The sequence below is a fragment of the Suricata suricatta genome, chromosome 9, assembly GCF_006229205.1.
Source record: "Suricata suricatta isolate VVHF042 chromosome 9, meerkat_22Aug2017_6uvM2_HiC, whole genome shotgun sequence".
In the NCBI taxonomy this organism is placed as follows: Eukaryota; Metazoa; Chordata; class Mammalia; order Carnivora; family Herpestidae; genus Suricata; species Suricata suricatta.
Window position 1 is genome coordinate 78,462,121 of NC_043708.1, and position 23,499 is coordinate 78,485,619.

At 38.7% G+C, this 23,499-nt stretch overlaps 1 pseudogene; it reads left to right on the plus strand.

Annotated features, from left to right (window-relative positions):
* The first annotated feature begins 21,632 nt into the window (after nucleotides 1-21,632).
* Nucleotides 21,633-22,449, plus strand: LOC115302284 (annotated as a pseudogene).
* The last annotated feature ends 1,050 nt before the right edge of the window (nucleotides 22,450-23,499 follow it).

Consider the following 23,499-nt stretch of genomic DNA (forward strand, 5'->3'; position numbering starts at 1 on the left):
CTTGTCACAGAGGACAGAGATTTTTTAAAAATGGTCCTTACACATCTGTAAATTTTACACCAGTGCCTCTGTGAAAATTAATCCTCCTGGAGAAGTCCAAAGGAATAAGGGAAAATCTATTTTTTTCCATTTAATTGGGAAGACAACTAAAATGTAAAATGGTGAGGTTCTCAGATCAATCTACAATTCAGTCCACTTTGGATGGAGGCTAAAACTCAAGAATCCTAGTTCACATCCATGCTATGGCCCATTCATTATTTTGTTTTTAAAGGATTAATGGAAATTCTTATAGTGTCCTTGATCTTACCTCAAGAGATCTCCTAGTTCATTCTGGCCTCTAGGCAGGATTGCCCTGAAAGCCAAAACAAAAATAAAACTAATCCTTGCAATTGTGAACAAAGTTGGTCAGTCATGTTTACAATGGCTCCGCAAACCAATCTTCAGGATGTTAGTTTCAAGCTTAATGGCCCCATCTTCAGAACTTTATGAGCTGCCATAGTCCTAGAGACCTCAAAATAGTTCAATATTCCCAGCTGAGAATGGAGGACTTTCAAAGAAAATAAAAGGAAGGAGAGAAGCTTCCATCATCGAATGCCAAACAAAGCACAAATGAGCAAAGTTTTGGCTACAGGTCTATAAAGGTAAGTTTTCAAGGTGAATATAAACATTAGTCTCTTGCTGCTATATTCTGTGCCTATCAAGCCAGCAGCTCCTTTGTACACTAATCTATTACTTATAAAGACAAAGGGAATAAGATTGTGCATTATTAACATTAGATGCATTTAAATAAATATGTGTCTTCAGTTTCAAAAAGACCAAAGTCAGGACCTACTGACCTGTATCTTCCACATTGTTTCCAGGTTCCAAAACCATATTTTAATCAGATCTATTCTATAGGAGGTGGAAAACATCCTGACAAACCTGAGCCAAATGCCTGCTCTGAAGCAGTTTGTTAACAGCCATTCAGAGAGCTCCAAGTGCCCTCTTTTGGCCTGCAGAGAGAACTGCAATCCCCTTCCATTGTCAAAAGAGCCCTTTGGAAAAAGAATGTGTTTACAACAAAGCCCTTTACTCATAAGCAAACCACAATAATGACTAGACAAGTGGAAGTTGCCTCTAGTAAAAGCACTTCTGCTTTCAGAGAGCCTCATTAAGTGAATTTCATTATATATCCCTCTCATCCCTGGTCGGCAAACACAGCACATTCTTAATCTCTCAGTCGAAAGCTAGATTTTAATAGCAACTCATAAAGACACATGGTTCTCTGTCGTATAAGCTGTCTCTTAGGACAGGTTGCGGCCAATAGTTATCTGTCCTCTTCTCTCTCCATTTAGTATTTATTTCACTCTGTCCTATACTGTAGTTAGCTATTTAAAAAACAGCCTGTCAATTCCTTGAGGACATGGACTATACATTGTTCATCTCTATACCCGTAGAACCTAGCACAGTATCTGGCATTTATTGGGGTTCTGTAACGATTAAAAGGATGGAGGAATGTGAAATCATCCATATGGAGAAAATCTTCAGTTACATCATTGTTGGAATGGATTTTCTTCCTTCCATCTATTTTGTTTTGATTCCCTGAAACTTTTAGGACTCAACGAGCTTGACCACAGCAACAAAACAAAATACAAAACAAACAAACAAACAAACAAACAAACCCAAAGGTACTATGTGGCATAAGCTTTTCAACAGCAAGAGGAAAAAACTCAAAGTTTTATGGTTCTCTTACTAGGTCTTTGCCTTTTTTGTTTTTGTTTTTTAAATGTTTATTTTTGAGAGAGAGCACAAACAGGGGAGAGACGGGGGCGGGGGACACAGAATCAGATGCAGGCTCCAGGCTCTAAGCTGACAACACAGAGCCTGACATGGGGCTTGAACCCACAAACTGTGAGATCATGACTTGAGCCAAATTTGGACGCACACTTAACCAACTGAGCTACCCAGGAGCCCCTCCTGCCTTTTAAGTATCTGTAGAAAACTTAGTGTGATGTTAGTTGCAACCCAGACTTCTACCTTGGCAAAGAGCTCTCCCAGATTATATAGAGGCAACAAATCCAAAACCTACTACGTCAACAACAAACTTTATAATATATCATCATGGGAAATGCTGTCTTTGTTGAGAGATATCCTTGAGCATTCTTAAGATATACTGAACAATATCCTAAACTTAATATTTTCTTGGGTGATCTTTACAGCAAGTTTACCACTTATTTAGATTAGTGCTAAGTATTGTGGATGTGTTGGAGATACTAAGTAATGTATTAGACATGCTTGCCTAATAAAGTACAGTGAAATGTTATAATGTGACATACCTCAGGTAGTATACTGTGTCTTTATTTAATGTGACTTTCTGAAACTCCAAAACAGGGGGCACCTGGGTGGCTCAGTTAGTTAAGCATCCGACTTCGGCTCAGGTCACGATCTCACGGTTCGTGGGTTCAAGCCCCGCATCCGGCTCTGGGCTGACAGCTAGTTCAGAGCCTGGAGCCTGCTTCGGATTCTGTGGTCTCCCTCTCTCTCTGACCCTCCCCTGCTCATGCTGTCTCTCTCTCTCTCTCTCTCTCTCTCAAATAAATTTTAAAAAAATAATAATAAAAAAAACCAGAAATTCCAAAACAAAAGTTGACTTTCTCTGATAGCCTAAATCATGCAGCATAAAACAGGTCTATAATGGCCACTTATATGACTAAATAAAGTTTTATCAGCACTTATATTAAAATATTTAAAGATGTAGCAGAAACATTTTTATTAAATGTTTATTTATCTTGCGAGAGAAAGAAAGTGAGAGACACCATGAGTGGGGACGGGGCAAAGAGAGACAAAGAGGGAGAAAGAGTATGCCAAGCAGGCCCCACACTATCATCACTGTCAGTGCAGAGCCTAACATGGGGCTCGAACCTGTGAACAGTGAGATCATGACCTGAGCCAAAATCAAGATTTGGATGTTAACCAACTGAGCCATGCAGGTGCCCCTGTAGTGGGAACACTTTGACCAGAGCAGCATTTGTCATTAACTGGCATTTACCGAGCATCTGCCAGACCAGGCACCTCAGCAACTACTTTACTGGAAAGACAATAAATGATGCCAAGGACCATGGAACCCAATGAGAGGGACTCAGTCCACTTAACTGACACCTCAGTGGCTGACATTTATAGATAGGACTTGAAACATAAACTCAACTAGAGATACCCAATATATATGAATACAATAAAATCTATTACAGCAAGATAGTAATAGATGACACACTCAAGTCTACTCAATATCTACATAGAAAAAAATATATATGAACATATAATCAATCTTTTAAATGACTATTTGTTGGAAGAGGTATGTACAAGGTATAAATCACCTCTGCCTCTCCCTAGTACAAGAAAGCTTTATAAAGTAACTAAAATAAAAACCTTGCTTTCAACAAGAAGCTGTGGCAAAGGATCAAAAATAATGTGTCAATGGATAAATACTATAGCACATAAATAGAACAAATAATTTTGCCAGAAATAATTTGTTTGAAATGTAAATTTTAAAATCCAAAATTTTACTTTTTTGTACTAATATTTGAGAAACTGATGACTAAATTGGAATATGACAGTAATACAATCTAATTGGACAAAGTAATTAATTAGTGGAGGTTTTCTAAATTTGTATAAATTCATTTTTTAAAACCCCAGTAGATAAGAACCAGACAGATTTATAATAGAGAACATTAGTCTTTAAGGCAATAGAAAACTTCCATTTTAAGTCTTAGCTATAAAGTAAATTATTAATAAAAATGACTTTTCACTGCACAGTAGATAAAACTTTGATATCTATGTATGTCCATGTATGTGTACATAAATACAGACCTATACATACAAATGTATTTGTGTATATGTAAATAATCATAAAGCATAGTGCTTGAGGAAATATTCAAATCAAGAGACAAAGCAATAAATCTTATTTGTAGAAATGATTTGTTAGCATTTCCCCTTTGTCAAATATATACTCAAAGAAAATATGGTATTAAATAGGATATATTTATTAACATTTCCAAGATTGCTCCAGGTTTTTAAAGTTTCTCTCTGGGCTGAAGCATTCTGTATTTGATCACAAGGCATAATCATTTAAATAGAAAAGGAGATTTTATGGAAAATATGCTCAATCCTTTGCCATAGCTATATTATCAACATGTTAAAAGAGTGGATAATCTGCTTCTGGATAATCTACTGATTCATGAAAATAGAAGAGTCAAAGGAGGAAGTCTGATCTTATGGCAATGCTTCCTTTACTTATTTATTTTCTTCTTTCTATTATTCTAGATCTAATTCAAAACATTATGTAGTCCAGGGTTAACTTTTTTGTGTGCCATGAATTCCTTTGACAATCTGGTGAGATCTGTGGATCCGTTCTGAGTGTAATTTCTTAATGTTTATAATAAAATACAGAGAATAACAAAGAAACCAATTATATTTAAATACATTAAAATATTTTAAAATAAAAAATTATGATGAAATAATATGTGCTTGTTCAACGTATTAAACATCAATATCTAATGGTGGGGTTAGTAACTACTATAATTTAAAGTAGTGATGAGCTCGGGGCACCTGGGTGGCTCAGCTGGTTAAGTGTACAATTTCAGCTCAGGTCATTATCTCACAGCTGGTGGGTTTGAGACCCATGTCAGGCTCTGTGCTGATAGCTCAGAGCCTGGAGCCTGTTTCAGATTCTGTGTCTCTGGCTCTCTCTCTTCCCCTCCCCCACTCATACGCTGTTTCTTTCTGTCTCAAAAATAAATAAACATAAAAAATTAAAAATAAGTAAAGTAGTGATGAGCATACATGACATTTTGAAAGACCCTCAACAATAATATGCCAGACGAATCTATGATATCTATTGGTGACAAATTCACAGTATTGATAAAGCTAATGTGGCATAATAATTAATTAAGAAATGTTAAATCTCTGTGACAGGTTACTGAAAAGAAAGATGTAAGTTATTCATCATCCATTCTCACGGACTCCCACATCTTAAAAATCCCGATGTAGGCTCACAGTGCATACACACAGATCATTAATGGTCTGATTTGGGTAAAGTAATAGTAATGTAAAATCCTTGTTTAGGAATAAAATGTGTGTCTATGTTTCCTCCTGGGTTATTGATACAACTTGCATAAATCTTTACAATGCCAAACTTACACAGCAAAAGCAGTGCTTCATGTTATACATTTTGAGATTATTAATGGAATTGTCAAGAGCAATTAGTAAATCACTGCATGTTTCTAGACTTGATGATACAAGGGCAGAATATTGAAGATTAAATAACAAAGTCATTTTAAAAAGGTTGGATTTTTAATAGAATAGTGAAAGCCTAAATTCACTGATGATTAGGAAATAGCCAAGGGGCGCCTGGGTGGCTCAATTGGTTAAGCATCCAACTTCAGCTCAGGTTATGATCTCTCGCAGTTGGTGAGTCTAAACCTTGTGTGGGGCTCTGTGCTGACAGCTCAGAGCCTGGAGCCTGCTTCAGTTTCTGTGTCTCCTCTCTTTCTGCCCATTTCCTACTCATACTCGATCTCTCTTTGTCTCAAAAATAAATAAACATTTTTTAAAACATTTTTTAAGGAAATGGCCTAGAGATTTCATATACAAAGATGTTCACTGCCCATTGCTTCCAAAGGTTCTATGACTTTAGATCTGGAATTGAACAGCATACACTACAAATCTACATGCAGACAGGGCTTAAGAAAGCCGAGTGAAGTAAATGTCACATAGAATAGAGAGAATGTACCATTCAAGGAGCTTGGCTTAAAAAAAGAGAATGAAGGGAACAAAGTAGGGTCAGATGGTGATAGAAAGGAGTGGAATTCAGGATAAGTAGAAACAGGTTTGAATGCCTGAAACAATATTGAGGTTGTTCATTTCCTAGCCATTAAAGTTATTCTCCTCTGGGTAACTTTCTAATATATCCCTAAACTATTCACTATTTTCTATACGTGTTAGTGTACTTTCTCATCAGCATACTATACCTTTATTCATGCTCCTCTCTTTATCTCTACTTATAAAAATTTCACTCTTTCTTCAAGTTGAAACTCAAATGTCAATTTCTTAGTCTTTTCTAATGAGCACTCTCTAGTTAGAATTAATCTTTCTTCCACTACTTTGGACTTTTGTCACCATAGCACACAATGCCCTTCAGTGGGTTGGTTGTGCAAATGACTATGATTAGGGTGAAGAATTTAAATTTCTCACGTTTTATATTCTCTGTAGCATTTAGTATCATACCTAGAATAGAACAGGTACTTAATAAATTGTTTTTATATTGCCAGTAATAGCTCATCAATATGAACAACTCCAAGGAGACTGTATCATTCATAGAGCCATGTTGCTCTGACCAGTAGAAATGCTGAGGATGAAGACCTAACTGTATACTCACTAGCTCTCAGCTCCAGAAGTTACATCACTACCCATGAACACTTTGTTGGGTTTTAAAGATGACAAATAAAGTCTGGAAAATATTTGCTTATTACCCAAGATCATAGAGCCTAAACAATAATGTAGATTTCCTAATATCCACTCCACCAATCTTATGGCTTCATTATATATTAAGAAGAGAAGACAAAAGAAGCTCTGGATTGAAAGGCCATAATTCTCACCATATTATAGATAGCTTTTAGAGAGTTTTTTGCTTTTTTTTTCTTTTTAGTAAATATAAAAGAAATGGAAAAAGTAAACAAGATGGTAAATTATGTGTTGTTGATATGTCACAGAAAGATATGGGACAGTCCTGAGCTTGAAGGTACAAGATATCAGTGAATGACCTGTAAAGAGTTGAAGAAGGTAGAAGAGGCAATGGGGGGATAGAAGCTAGGGAGAGAGAAGTACAGAGGAGAGGCTGACACACGTCTCCTTGATGTTTTTTTCTACTATCACTTAAGTTCTTTCAGTTCCTTAGACCAAAAGCCTTAGAGCCATCTCTAACTCTTTTTCTCACCTCCAGATCTAGTACTAGTCCCACAGCAAATCCCGTTGGCTCTACTTTCAACATACACCCAGTAGTTGACCATTTCTCACCACATGGTCTCCACTTATACCTTTGTAGACTAGTCTCATCACAGCAACAGGGTGACCCCACTAAACTGTTTGTGAGATACCACTTCTCTACTCAAAGCCTTCCAATGGTTCCCCATTGGCCTCAAGATAAGAGGTGATGTCCTCATTATGGCGTACAAGGCCTCTATGAGTGCCCCTCATTCCCCACTCATCTCTGACCTCACCTCTCACTATCACACTCACTCACTCCATTCTGGCCACACAGGCTGCTCTCCAGCAAGCTCACTGCCAACTCCAGGTCTCTGATTTTGCTCTTCCAGAATAGCCCGCCTGGCCACAAAGGCCAATTCATAGGTCAAGTTCTCAGTGAGGCCCTTTCTGACTACCTTTCCAAACTGAACTCCTCTCCCTTTAGTGATTCATTTGCCGGCCTGTGATTTCCTTATTCTCCTTAGGTCCTAGCACTGGATATTGTACTTAAATATCTTTTTTATAGTGTGATGCCCAAATAAAAAGTTAGATCAGGAGAGATTTTTGCATTCTTCATTCAGTTTTTATAACTGATATACCCCTAGTGCCTGGAATGCTGACTGGCATCTAGTAGGTGCAGAATAAACATTTGTTGAATAAACTAATGAATAAATGCAAAAATCAGGCTCTGCTCTTAAGGCACTTAACATATTAAGCTTTGCACTTCCCTAAAGAACAACTTTACCCACACTCTAACATCATTTAAAACTAAACAAATTCTTTAAAAGGTAATTAAGAACTTTTTCCTCCAGAGACAAATGAGACAATTTCCTACTGATTAAAGAACTCCCTACTTGATCACTAGAATTTATTAAGCATACTAAATTGTACATAAGAGGTATGTGTGTGTGTGTGTGTGTGTGTGTGTGTGTGTGTACAAGGAAAAAGGGAAAAAGCGTCATGTGTTTTGGATAGAGATTAATATCCATCAGACCTAATAATTGGTAAAGGCATAATTGGCAGGCATGAAATTATTCAGTTACTGAGAAACCAGAATAAAAGTTTTGCCAAAACTGGAAAATGAAATAAAGAAATCTTCAGAAAGAACAGAAGCCAAATCTAAGCTTGTTGTTCTTAGCCTTTGGATCTCAGAGTATGATTCTCATTCCAAAAATCAGTTCCAGAGGCACCTGGATGGCCAAGTCAGTCAAGTGTCTCACTCTTGGTTTCGGCTTAGATCCTGATCTCACGTTACCTAAGTGAGCTCACATTGGGCTGTGTGCTGACAGCATGGAACCTGCTTGCAATTCTCCCTCTCCTTTTCTCCCTGCCCCTCCTTCGTTCATGCTTGCTCTCAAAATAAACAGATTAATTAATTTTAAAAAATAAAAATAAGTACCAGTTCCACAGTATTTTATAATATTAATTTCAGAAATTCTGCATAAAATCATAGGAGGCTCTTAAATACAAAGAACAAACTGAGGGTTGCTGGAGGGATGTTGGGTGGGGGATGGGCTAAACTGGTGATGGGCATTAAGGAGGGTATTTGCAGGGTGCCTGGGTGGCTCAGTGGGTTAACCAGCCAACTTCGGATCATGGGTTAAAGCCCCAAGTCGGGCTCTGGGCTGACAGCTCAGAGCCTGGAGCCTGCGTCAGAGTCTATGTCTCCTCTCTCTGCCCTTCCCCTGCTCACACCCTGTCTCTCAAAAATAGATAAACATTAAAAAAAAACTTGAGGGTATTTGTTGGGATGAGCACTGGGTGCTACATATCAGTGATGAATCACTAAGTTCTACCACTGAAATCATTATTACACTACATGTTAACTAACCCGAATTTAAATAAAAGTTTTGAAAAATAGGAAGTTAAAGGGAAAAAAAACAAAATTCTGCAGAAATGTCAAGGATCTTTATGATCTAAATTTAGTGAGAGTGTGTTCATTATAGTTCCTACCTAGAACCTAGAAAAAAACATACACATTATTATTAATGAATATTGAATCAAAGTTTACAAGGCACTTAAATAGGTATTATTTTCGTAATATAGTATATGAACTATAATTCTGTATTTCACGTTCTTCCCCAATCTTGACTACCCACTCTATCTGTATTTCCCCCAATCGTGAATTTTATCTATATTTATTTAAATCATATATGGCACAAAGTAAAAAGATCTAGTTAGCTAAACAGAGTGGGTATGTATGCATTAAATTTCATTATCCATGTTTTACAGGTAAGGAAACTGAAACTTGGAGACTTTAAACTTTTTTTTTAATGTTTATTTATTATTGATACAGACAGAAACAGAGCACAAGTGAAGGACTGGCAGAGAGCGAGGAAGACACAGAATCCGAAGCAGACTCTAGGCTCTGAACTGTCAGCACAGAGCCTGACACAGAGCTCAAACCCATGAACTGTGAGATCATGACCTGAGCCGAAGTTGGATGCTTAACTGACTGAGCCATCCAGGTATCCCTGAGACTTTAAATGATTATAACAAGGCTACAGACCTCACTAAATTATATACCTGAGATGCATACAGGGAAGCTCTGTCTACCATTCTATGATATGCCATCCAAGCTAATGCAATGTTTTGTCCAAGATAATAAACTAGTATAAAATATCATCTCATACTGTTCTAGGCTCTCCTTCCAGCTATAGTATGAACCTTTCAAGTTTTCATATGTAAACATGGGATGACCAGTCGGATTGGTCTCTCTGCACTTATGCCTGTGATGAGCCCAATGCCTGGCCAGTGGAATTCATCTTGGCTGACACACACCCACAGAATTCTTCAATCTGTCTGCCTACTGCTCCACTCATTCTCTAGGCCTCACCCAGGCCTGTACATCAGGCTACTGTCCAAAGGAATTTGTGGACATGAATTTGGGAACTGGGACTTTCTCTTATCCTAGTGCAGTGCCTAACATATAGAGGATGTTTAGTAAGAGCAGTTGAATTGCTTAAAATGAGGGATCCATGGATTGGAACATGTACATTTATATTATACCCAGTGTTTTTGGTATTGTGGTCTTAATAGCATTTCTAGCAAGATTAGATCTATAATGATATCATGAAACTGATTTCAAACTAGAGGCATCTGGGTGGCTCAGTCAGTTGAGCAGATGATTCTTGATTTCAGCTCAGGTCATGATCTCATGGTTAGTGAGATGGAGCCCTACATCAGGCTCTACACCCGCATCCTGGAGCCTGCTTGGGATTCTCACTCTCCCTCCCTCTCTGCCCCTCCCCCACTCATGCTTGCTTGCATGCTCCCTCGAGCTCACTCGCTCTCTTGCTCTCTCTTTGACTCTCTCTCTCAAAATAAATAAACACTTTTTTAAAAATTCCAGATGTATAAGGATATTTCCCACCCTAGTCACTCAAGCCAAGTATGGGAAGCTTCAGGAAAACTGCTCAGAGGGCTTAATATACAACCCCTGAAGACTGTAGGATGCAGAACGTGGAGGCTGACTAGTCTGAAAAAAATCCAAATGTGTGAGGCTTGCAGGAACTGCTGCCTTTTATGGCCAAGGATAGAAGAGGGCCAGGGTGGGAATGCCTGTACTTTCAGAGTTTATGGGAAAAACAAGCCAAATATCTCCTTTGAGCTACAGTGGGATGCCAAGGAAAGTAGCAGGACTAGAGATGCCATCAAAGGGCTATGCCCAAACAGCCACCATCCAGGGTTACGTGACTCCAACAAAAAGAATCAGGGCCAGAGCCAGCCAGAGGGAACATCTTTGCCAGATAACTAGGCTAGAATAGGAGCTTCTAAAGAACCAAAAAAAAAATTATCCCATCTGCCACTTAAACGGCTACAAAGTAAGGTGACCACTACACTAATTAAAAGAGACTTTTATTCATCCTTCTCCTTCTCTTCCTCACCTCACCCTAACCTTGAGAAATAAATAGGACAAGGTAGAACACAGAAAACAAGGATAGACTCCAGCCCCCTCTTTCCCCATGGCAGATTTCTAAGCTTGAGTCAGGCTAGGGGTTATAGGGTGAAGATGGGAGAGGATCTTTAAATTGAATAAGAGATTGAATGCTTGGGAGGCCCAGGTGGCTCAGTTGGTTAAGCGTCCAACTCTTGATTTTGGCTCAGGTCATGACCTCACCATTCACAGAAATCAAGCCCCGCATCAAGCTTTGTGCTGTCAACTCTGTGCTTGGGATTCTCTCTCCCACTCTCTTTGCCCCTCCCACCCTCACTCATGTGTGAGTGCAAATGCACTCTCTCACTCTCACTCTCTCTTTCTCAAATATAAAAATAAACATTTTTTAAAAATCAATCTAATAAAAACAGAGAGAGAGAGAGAGAGACTAAGTGCTTGACATTCTAGATACTGGGCTTCCATGATGAGTACTCTTTCTGAGCATTGGGCTACTTATTGGTGGAGACCTCCTGTCTATACATAGTATTATATAATATATATGCCAGACTACACAGTGTAGAGCGTAGGAGCTCTGGCTAAGGAGGTAAAGAGATGTGACCTTGGGCAAGTTACTTAACCTCTCAAAGCCTAGTTTCTTCACATGCAGAAAGAGAATACAATAGCACTACTTGATCAGAGAGTTGTATAAATGTGGTAGTACACTGTGAAGCAGTTGTTGATTCATGCATTTAACCAATCTTTATTGAATACCTACTGTATTAATTTCCTCAAGCTGCCAAAAAAGACTATCAAAAACTGGGTGGCACAGAATAACAAAAACTTATAGTCTCATACTTCTAGAAACCAGAAGTCTGAAATTGAGGTGTCAGCAGGGCCCTGTTCCCTGTGGTAGTGCTAGAGAAGGATCCCTTCCAGTCCTCTCTCCCAGCTTCTCCAGGAGAGAAGCTTGAGCAGCTGAACTTCAGTCCTGGTGTGTATGTCTATGCCAGCATCTCCCTTTTATAAGGGCACCAATCGTACTGAATCAGGGGCCCACCGACCCTTTTCCAGTATGACCTCATCTTAACTAATTACATCTGTAACTATGCTATTTCCAAATAAGATCACAATCTTATCTAGAGATAATGGGGATTAAAACTTAAACATATGAATGTTTAGGGTACATAATTCGACCCATCGTGCCTATTTTGCATCACACACTTGTACCAGACACTTCTAGGCACTGGAAGTCCAACAGTGAATAAACTGTTCTAGTGCATTCTAATTGGTAAAGTCATACAATAGGTAAACAAATAAGGTAATTCCAGATAGACATAAAGCTCTGAAGAAACTCAAATAATAGATTAGAGCAGTGGTCCTCAAACATTTTGGTAATTATGATCCCTTTCCCTCTTGGGTTCAAAAAAGTTTTATGTATATGGATTATACATCTGTAAATGTTTACCATTTTTGAAATTTATTTTATACATTGTTCCAAGTTGAAAACTTGGTGACATATGTTTAATATTCCATGTGGAAACACAAAATTTAATATTTAAAAAACTAAATAAATTAATGATCAGAAAAATTTAACTTTTGGTGTCAATATTTATAACCCAAAATCATAAGTTTTACATCATCATGGAATCTTGGTATAAGAGATTACTCAAATACCATGCCTATTTGAACCTCATCTAGCCAAATACCTACTGGTAGATAATTAATTGCCACTCACCTGTAAATTTGTGGTTCTCAGCCTAACTGTATCTTAGAATCACTTGGGAAGTTTAACAATTTTTTATCATGAAAAGCCACCTCAAACCATTTGAGTCAAAATGTTTGGACATGGGTTCGGCTGGCTATGAGTGTGAATTCCTTACTTCACCATAAATAAGTAAGCTACAGTAACTGTGAAGAACTGAAATCAAATAGGCACAACAGGTGATTTTAGTTCTATTCCAGATGAATATGAACTCCAACACACATAGATTAGTAAAATCAATCTCTCTCAATAGTCTGAGAGTCCTCAACCTGACCTTGCTCTGTTCCATGGGATCATTTTGATCTAACATGAATATGAACTAGAATATGGACATTATATTAATTCCACCTGTATGCAGATGGTCAAATGATTTCAATGCTGGAAGAAAAAGTTCAAGTTCAGCTCTTGCTGACTTGGAAAATGCCCAACAATCTGTCCTGCAAAAAGGATGAAATGTCAAATGATGCTGTTTCTTCCTACACAACTGATTAGAGCATGGCCTCAAAAGTTAATATATTCCCCTTTCCTCTGCCCTTAGAAGGTCAAATATTCACAACAGTCATAAAATCTACACTGCCCTATACCCTAGGACATCTGAGGCTGCAAGAACAAATTATAAAATTAAAGAAAAATAAATCCCCTATTGAAGGAAAGTTATAGTCTCAGAACAAGTAAGACTTTATGAAGATACAACTAAACAGAGAAACAGGTCATTGACAGCAACTAAATAGTTGCACCATGCTTTACAAATTATAAAACTCATTTGCATCTGCCAATTGATTTGACCCTTGCAACATTTGTATTTGGTAACTATTACTCATATTTCCCTTTTCTAGTAAAGGACATAGAGATTACAAGAGGTTAAGTAACTCAGCCAATGTTAATGGCCCAATAATACCTAAGCTCAGTCTTATTCAGGAAATCTTGAGCCCTTTCAACAGCCTTTCCCTGTATGTGGGAATGTGTCAACATTTCTTGAATAGGTTTTCCTGTCAGATACTACCTACAATAGAAACTTCCTTCCCAGACTAAATAAATGCAAAATCTGTTTTTAAATTTTATCAATATATTATACCACTCATAAGTCAGAAAGAATGAATTAACTGAGTAATATAATATTTTTCACGAAAGATCATTAGGCATTTTCTATTCTTTATTTTCACTAATAGTATTTTAAAATCGACAGTGGCACAGTGGAATCAGTTCAGGGGCAGATGCCTAGAATGCAAGATAGGATTTTTTAAAACTATTTTTTCTCAGTATTGTCACTAAAGTAAATTAAATCAGCTATAACTATGGAAAAATCTAGCCAAACAGACATGAATGTAATTATCCCTAGGAGACAATTTTGAGTCAAATGAAGAGGCACGTGGTCAAATTAAAGAAGAAAGAACTCTTTAGTATTTCACCTAAAAATCTAATCTGACAAAGAATGTAATAATAGTAACCCATATAAAAGGCATTGCTTTGAGTAATAGTGATGAATATGAAACCCAGTCAATGCCCCCATTTTAAATAACATCTGTGGCTCTTTGTAATCTCTAATAATAAAATGATTCTCTTTGGTTTGTGTGCTTGTGTAGAGGCTAAGGGGGAAATAACCCTCAGAATACCAAGATGGCAGTGAAACCCTGTCTTTTCATATTATTCCCCAAAATAGCAGTCAATTTTTACAGAATCAAACAGCCAAATGAAGACTGGACAAAATAAAAGACCAAGAGCAAAAGAAAAGCAGATGCTTTGGCAAGAAGGCAGCCTATAAATGCTGGTTTCCCAGGATTTTGATAGCAAGAGTGTTTATCTTATTGAAAGCATAGTCTAATTGAATAAAAGAGTTTTTAAAATAGTGGGCCATTAATTAGGCGGCATGGGGTAAAGCACAGATTCCATAATGTACGAGGCTTCTGGGAGCCACAGGCAGTGCTCATTGATTCTGTCAGGGTGCCAGAGGAACGAGAGAGCCTCTTCTGGAAACCTACCTGATACATTTGGAAGTGGCTTCCCCATGCATTGCCTCTGTTCAAATCATCCCATAATTACTCTGGCACTGTAAGCTGCGAACTTGGCGGGCTCTGAGAGATATCAGATGTTTTTCTCATGCTTGCTGAACCTCTCTTAGACAAATTTTGCATTGTTTTTTGTGTCAGTTTTATCGTGGAACATCATGTTGCCATCTGGGAAGGAAAACAACATGGTAGAGGAGCAGCTGGTGAATGGCAATGGACAAATAAACATTGGCAGGCAACTGCCATTAGGTGAGATAAGAGGGAGGGGCAGCCGCCAACACCGATGATCTCTCACCACTGGAACATCTTTCACTGTCCCCTTCTCTCTTATCTTCATTCAAATTCATGGCAATTTTTCACTCAGAGGCTTAAGCTCTCCAAGTGTCAGATGTTGGGCTTTCTCTTCTGTGTCCAAGAGGAACAAGAGAGATCTATAACGTGCTCTAGCAATTGAATTTCCCTCCCTGGACAGGACAATGGGTTTTCTGAAGCAACGGGGAAAGCCTCTGATACCATAACAGAAAGGCTCTGCTGAAGAATGAGAGGGAACCAAAACTTTCACCAAGCTTTTCATGAAGTCCAGTGGACTTTATTTGGGTCACAACCAACATCACCAGTGTTTATGCCTCTCAAACCTCTAAATCTTTTAAGAGCCATATTTATGGCAAACCAATATAAATAATACTAACATGCTTTTGGGACCAGGGAAGCAGGGAAAGTAAGTTACGCTTGATTGACAGTTATGCACCAAGCTTTCTTGATTCCAAGATATCATTTTTTCCATTGTAACATTTCTAAAATTGAGGTCCACAGAATAGATGTCTAAAAAAGTATCTGCCAACCTCTCGGCAGTAGAATAAGTTGTGAAGTGCCAACAGTCATTATTGCCTGCACATGTGCAAACTGGTAAACATCTGAAGGTGAACATTCATCCAACCACTTCAGTCATGTTATTTTTATTGTTGGAACCAATACTCTTGAATTTTTAACTTAAATTTTGATTCCAACCTTTGGTTTAAAATATCTTCAAAGGATTACACACACACACGTAATATAGCAGCAATTTTTCCAATTGTGTTCAATTTACAGATATTTGTTTCACACAGGCAACATAATCAGAGGCAACAGAAACTCTGAATCACTCAAATAACTCAAAATTGGTTACATTCGTAGAAATTGGAAGAATGAATCCATGTGTCATGGAGACTGACCTTCAAGCTAGAACATCTATCTGACAAAATCTTCCAGCTGACTTTAAATACAAAATTCAATTAAGGATAAAATTATATATATTCAATAGATATTAAAAGTGATATATAATTTGGTTAAGAAAAAGTTATATATATAGTATAATTTATAGATATTATATATCATTGTTCTCTTTAGTGGATTATATATTGCATATATGTGATATATTATGTATTGATTATACATCATATGTTTATATGTAATATTTCATGTGTACAAATTTAACCAAAAAGGAAATGAAAATGCAAAGCCCTGGAAATCTTGACAAGATTACACTCTAAGTCCTAAACAGAATGCGGTTAAAAGAAAGAAGAGCAGTGTGCCAGTATGTCATTTATAAAAGCCAATGACTAAGAACATTTAAATGCTGCAGTGTAAAAGGTTTAAACACAAATTTTGATTCTGGTAGTTAAGAAAATGGCATAAAATTATACTGACCATTTATTATAAAAATCATACATAAAAACTATATGCAGTTAACAGAGTGTTTCTTCCACCACAATTGATGGTGATGTGAAAAGAAATATGCTAACTTTCAGAATTATTGTGAATCATTGAATTTATCTCTTTGTTTAGAAAGTAAGGTCCTCAGATCCCACAGGTTACTTGTGACAGAACTCGAACTAGAAATTATTAGCAAACCAGAAAGGCTTCAAAAGAGGGATAATATAATAAGTAGCACAAAAGGAAAAGCCTTGACCCACAGGATAAACCAAATTAGGGCCAGCCAGTAACTCTCTGGAAATAACATTAAAATAAGTTCTTTGAGAGGCACCTGGGTGGTCCAGTTGGTTAAGCATGTGACTTCGGCTCAGGTCATGATCTCATGGTTCAGGAGCCTGAGCCCTGAATTGGGCTCTGTGCTGACAGCTCAGAGCCTGGAGCCTGCTTCCGATTCTGTGTCTCCCTCTCTCTCTGCCCTCCCCCGCTCATGCTCTGTCTCTCTCAGTCTCTCAGAAATAAATAAATGTTAAAAAAAATTTTTTAACAGTTCTCTGAAAAACAAACAAACAAACAAACAAAAAAACCCTGCTACTAAATCAATCCTCACTTAAATGACTATGATTAAACATGATCAAGAAGACTGCTGGAAAAACCTAAGAGAAACCAGTTCACAAAGAAAATTTTTTAAAAATCTATTTAAATTCCTTTCAAAATCATTCATGAGAAAAGTCAGCCTTTCTGAAGGTTTCAGTAATATAATTTACATATGGCCACACTCTTTCGTCAATGTGTTATTTATTCTTCTGATATCTATCAGGGAAATATATGACCATTGTCATTACCCGTTTTTGAGCTTCAATGACATTGAGTTAATCTCATCACATCATGAATTCAGAAAATTTGAGATCATAATCCATGAGCCCATAATCCTTAATCTAAGAATTCAAAAAGATTTTTGCCTATAGACCACTCTTAATGAACATTTATGAGAAATTTTGCAGAAGGAAACTATATTTTTTAGGAAACTATTTTCTTTTTTTTGTTTAATGTTTATTTATTTTGAGAGAGACAGAGCACAAGTGGGGAAGGGGTAGAGAGAGAGAGACACAGAATCCAAAGTAGGCTCCAGGCTCTGAGCTGTCAGCATAGAACCTGACACAGGGCTCAAACTCACAAACTGTGAGGTCACGACCTGAGCTGAAGTCAGATGCTTAATCAACTGAGCCACCCAGGCACCCAAGGAATCTATTTTCTAACATAAACCCATCATTGTCAAAACGAAGCTGCAAGCACTTCCTCCTCACTTCTTGACCATCTACTACATACAGAACACTAGATGGACTCTGTTGTGAGACCAAGAAAGGTCATTCTTGGCCCTGTTTTACTAAGCCAATGGAGAAATTGAAGCCTAGAACTGGTAAATAAGTTGGCCAAATTTTAGCAGCTCAAAAACCCAGAGAACTGTCTCTAAGGCCTATGACCCTAACCGCTACACTGTGATGGAAGGTGTTTAATAATTAAGTACCAAGTTAGTAGCATTTAATTGATTGTACCTTTGAAGTCAGCTTGAGTATTTAGGTAGGCTTCTTGAAAGAGCTAGAAAATATATAGGGCCCTTGGAGGGTAAATAAGCTTGGTAAAAAAACGTAGATTTTTGTCAAAAAATCAGCAAATAAATAAAACTGAAGGGCAACTACTGGACTATAAGAAAGGGGAACACAGACAGGAATAGCTGGAATTCTGAAGAAGGCCTGCAGGAGATGAAACTGGAATTAGAATTACATTCTGGCCAAGGTAGTACAAATCAATTTGTAAATGCTGATGTCCTGTTGGAAGGCTTCCAGGGAGACAGAGCAGTATGGAGAGGAAGTAGTCCCCCTTGATGAGTAAGTCAGTGCCTTCCTGAGAGGGTAATAGCCTCACTGCTCACGAGGACCCAGATGACGGAATGCAAGAAGGCGACATAGCTAATAAGATCACTGAATGATAAATTAGAGCATATAACAATGTGGATATTTTTTACCCCAAAAGATAGGATCTGGTCACTTAACAGAATCAATGAAGAAAGAAGCATATCCCTGGCCAATGAGAAGCACTCGTGCCACTGTATCTTTGCCTTGTTGAAAGTGAAATGGCTTTGACACAGCTACAAGTCCGTCTTCTGACCCACCGGAACGTCCCTGTTAGCAAGAGAACTTCATAGGAATAGTGTAAAATGTAATCCTAAGTACCCTAAGCTCCAAGAATGCAACAATGGAGCTATTAGAAGGTAAAGCTCAGGCTTTGAAGAGTCCCAATTTAAGATGTCCAGGGTAAAAAAATCCTGTCATGTCAACATTAGCAAAGGGGGCACACTGAGTTTGAAAAACAAAGTATTCTATCATGAGTAGATTTTTTTTTAAAGAGTCTAATACTGCATGCTTACAGAGTCAGGCCTGGGATAAAAGGAGGAGATATGGTTGAGGGTGGGGTGGTAGCCTATTTCCTTCCACAAAGTGGGCATAGTGGGGACCCTAAAAGTTCTAAAACCTGTTTAAACATGGAAGGCAATTTATTCTAACCTCTAAATGGACTGCGTCGGGCAATGTCAAGTGTCTTAAGTCCTCAGAATGGGAGCCTAAACTTTGGGAAAGCAAATGCAAGGAACTAAGAACTATTGGAACTGACAGTGAACCCTTTAAAAAGGGAATAATATTTTATTTATATTAAAATTCCCAAGCACAATGCCTAGCATATACTAAGAGTTTAATGAACATTTGGGGCACTTGGGTGGATCAGGCGGTTGGGCATCCAACCTCAGCTCAGGTCATGATCGCACATTTCGGCTCATGGGTTTGAACCCTGTGTCCAGCTATGTGCTGGCAGTGTGGAGCCTGCTTCAGATCCTCTGTCTGCTTTTCTCTCTGCCCTTCCCCCACACATGGTGTGATATCTCTCTCTCTCTCTCTCTCTCTCTCTCTCTCTCTCTCAAAAATATTTTTTTAAAGTTTGATAAACACTTGATGACTAAACAGAAGCATAATATTCCTTCTAAGATTCCCATCTGAACTGCAATAGAGACAGAATACGCCTTACAACAGGATAAAAAGCAGGTCACTTAGGTGATGTTATCAGGAGGGAAGGGGGCCCCTTTGTTCCCTGAATGTCTCCAGTAACCCACATGACAGGCTTAAATGTGGCTGTTAGAAGTAATTTCTCAGTGTTAGGTACCACTCTCTCTCTCTCTGGTAAAGAGTCCTGGAAGCAGCAATCTCATAAACTGCTAGCTTCTAACTGGTTTCACTCTCTGAAGCATGAGTGGCATCAATAGCCTAACTTGGAGATGTCAAACTCAAGTGAGAGAAAAAAATGTGCTAATAATAACATAATAATTTGTCTTGTGCTCCAAATAGAGAAGACCACATCTTTTGTAATACACAGGCACTGCCATGGTTTAAAACAGTAGCAATGTGGGGTGCCTGGGTGGCTCAGTCGGTTAAGCCTCCGACTTCGGCTCAGGTCAGATCTCACGTTTGTGGGTTCGAGCCCCGTGTCAGGCTCTGTGCTGACAGCTAGCTCAGAGCCTGGAGCCTGCTTCCAGTTCTGTGTCTCCTTCTCTCTCTGCCCCTCACCCTCTCATGCTCTGTCTCTCTCTGTATCAAAAATAAATAAAACATTAAAAAAAATTAAAAAAAAAAAAAAACACAGTAGCAATGTTTGGGTTCCATGACCCTATGTCCCACTTTCTTACTCCCTCTTCCCTTTCAATTACTCCTCAGCACCAGAAGAGCCCACATGTACACACAGTCTCTTCTGGGTAAAAAGTCTCTGTTGTGGTAGGTAAAACTCTGGACTCCAGGTCTTTCTATCCCCTGTCAGTCAAGCTACCTGCCATCTATTTGCTGCACCAAATATCAAAGCGTATTACATAGCTACAATAACTAACTGGCATAAGAATATACAGAAAAGGGACACCTGACTGGCTCAGTCAGTGAAGCCTGTAACTCTTGATTTCTTGGGATTATAAATTCAAGCCCCACATTGGGTTTAGAGATTACATAAAAATAAAATCTTTTTAAAAAGACATAAAAAAGTCAATATGTGGCTTAGAAATAGAAAGTAGTGTTCATCAAAATTTATGCTGTAAAGGTGATAACTCAAATCACTTTCAGATATAAATATTACTGACCTATTTAGTTATTTATTTGGCTTTTAAGTCTAGTTCTAGTTTGCTTGAAAGTGCAAAAAATATAAACCACAAAAATTGAAGAAAATAAAAATTAATTTTATTGATTATATGGCTTTCAACGCTTTTAAGAAGCAGGCTCTAGGTCTTGAAGTCAAGAAATTACAGAAAAACTTAAATGTGACAACATAATATTTTGTCTTTATATCAGAAAACATCTTGAGCAAAATTAAAACTGTACTAGACCTCTAATTTTTTTTGTAGTAGAACTTTAATTTCCCTTTGGGAAAATAATGTGCTCCCTCTTAGCTTATGTAAGTCTCTCTCTATGCCTCCAAAAGTGGGTGAACAAGGTAAATACGGCCCTTCCCACATTTCTATGTTCCTGGGCAGAATGACTGTTTCCAGAATGGACACACAGCCATGCCCACCAAGCGACTGGAAAAGAGAACCTTCCTTCACTAAGGAACCAAAAAGGCAGGCTCTCTACGTGGCCATTTTGTCACCAAGAGGAAAGTTGTACCTGAAATATGTTAATCCAGAGTAAACGCAAGCTGAGAGGTGAATAGTTTCTGAGTCTGGATGGTGCTATTAAGCCCCTGAACTCAGCACTACCCAAAGGCAGTTCTCTGGAGCCATCAGTTAGCCAGTAAATTCCCATTTTTTTGTGTTGAGCTAGTTTGAAGCTTTCCATCTCATATAACCAAAAAGCATTAAAGAGAAGTAACTATAGGGGCACCTGGCTGGCTCAGTAAGCAGAGCATGCAGCTCTTGATCTGGGGGTTGTGGGTTCAAGTCCCATGTTGGGTACAGAGACTACTTAAAAATAAAGTTTTTTAATGTTTATTAATTTTTGAGAGAGAGAGATACAGAGCACAAGTGGGAGAGGGACAGAGAGAGATGAAGACAGAATCCAAAGCAGGCTCCAGGCCCTGAGCTGTTAGCACAGAGCCCAACGAGGGGCTCAAACTCACAAACTATGAGATCCTGACCTGAGCTGAAATTGGATGCTCATCCCACTGAGCCACCCAGGCACCCTAGAAATAAAATCTTTAAAATGGGGGTGGGGAGGGAGGGAAAGGTGGCTGCAGGAGGCAGGAAGCTGAGTCGGGCAGTGGCTGGGTGGGCATCATGGCCAGGATCACTACTATCAAGGCAGTGAAGATACAGGTTCTTCAGCAGCAGCTGCAGAGGAAAAGGCCAAGCACTTGCAGCAGGAAGTAGAGGGCAAAGGCAAGCCTGAGAGCAAGCTGAGGCTGAGGTGGCCTCCTTAAATCACAGGATTCAGGTGGTTGAGGAAGAGATGGACCCTGCCCAGGAGCGCCTGGCCACTGCCTGCAAACGCTGGAAGAAGCCCAGAAACCTGCTACTGAAAGTGAAACAGGTGTAAATGTTATTGAAAAACATAGCCTTAAATATGAAGCAATGATGGAACTCCAGGAAACCCAACTCAGACAAGCAGAGCACACTGCAAAGAGGAGATGGGAAGTATGAAGAGGTGGCCTGGAAGCTGGTGATTGAGTAGGACTTGGAAGGCACAGAGCAGCAAGCTGAACTGGCAGAGACCAGAGTTACCGGGAGATTAATGAGGACATCAGACCTGATGGAACAGAACCTGGTATCTGAGAGCTGCTGCAGAAAAGAACTCTCAGAAGGGAGACAAATATGAAGAAGAGATAAAGAAAGAATCTTACTGATAAGCATAAGCAGGCAGAGACCTGTGCTGAGTGTACAGAGACTGGTAGCCAAACTGGCAAAGCCAATTAATTTTTTAGAAAATACACCAATATGCACCAAAGAGGAGCACCTCTGTACACAAAGGACGCTGGACCAGCCTCTGCCTGACCTAAATGATACCCGCCCTGCAGCTGCCCCTCTCTCTCACCGCAGCTCCAGCCTGAGGTCAGCCTGCCCAAAGCTGGCCTTGAAACTGAGGGCTGATCTCTAACTGGATGTCTGCTTTCTCCTTTTGCCACACATCCCAAGCCAACCCCTGTTTTTTTCACCAGATATTCCAGTTGGGATTGAGACTGAGTATCTCTGGGACAATATTTAAGGAAATGTGAGCACAATGCAAAGAGTCATTAAAAGCATGTTGTGATCCCTCTCCCCTACTCTCCCTTTTTTTTAAAAAAAAATCACTTTTGGGGCATCTGGGTGGCTCAGTCAGTAAGCGTCCAACTCTTGGTTTCAGCTCAGGTCATGATCTCATGGTTTGTGGGTTCAAGCCCCACATCAGGCTCTGAACTGACAACACAGAGCCTGCTAGGGATGCTCTCTCCCTCTTTCTCTACCCCTCCGATGCTCTCTCTCAAAATAAATAAACATTAAAAAAAGACAGGTTGTGATGTACATATTTTGTAATTACTTTTTTTTGTTGTTGATGATGTAGCAATCATTTGTAAAACATTCCAAATACAGTAAACCTTGGTTTGTGAGGATAACTCATTCCAGAAACATGCTTGTAATCCACAGCATTTGTATATCAAGCATATTTCCCAATAAGAAATAACAGAAACTCAGATGATTCATTTCACAACCCAAAAATATTCATATAAAAATGATTATAATACTGTAATATAATATAAAGTGATAAAGAAAATACAAAGTATAAAGAAAAATTAACAAACTAGCATGTACTTACCTTTGAAAGCCTTAGTGGCTGGTGTGAGGGAGACGGGAGAGGAGGCTTATTGTAGAAGATGACTTTCACTGTCACTAACGGAAACACTGCTGTCTATTGGCTCAATGGAGTCTTTTTTTGCATGGAGGCCACTGAATACACTCAAACGGATGTTGACTCCAGTGCAGTATTAATAACCTCCTGTCATCTTCTGTATTTAATGTAGCTGGCAGTAAGGCAGCAGAGGAAAGGGTCTCCATCTGCAGGCAGCCTGACCTAGAATGAAGTGCAGCATTCCTAAGCTTACTCTTGTATGGGAGACAAAGGACTGTGCATAGGTGCTGTGAAGTGACCAAAAATACACTAGTACCAGTT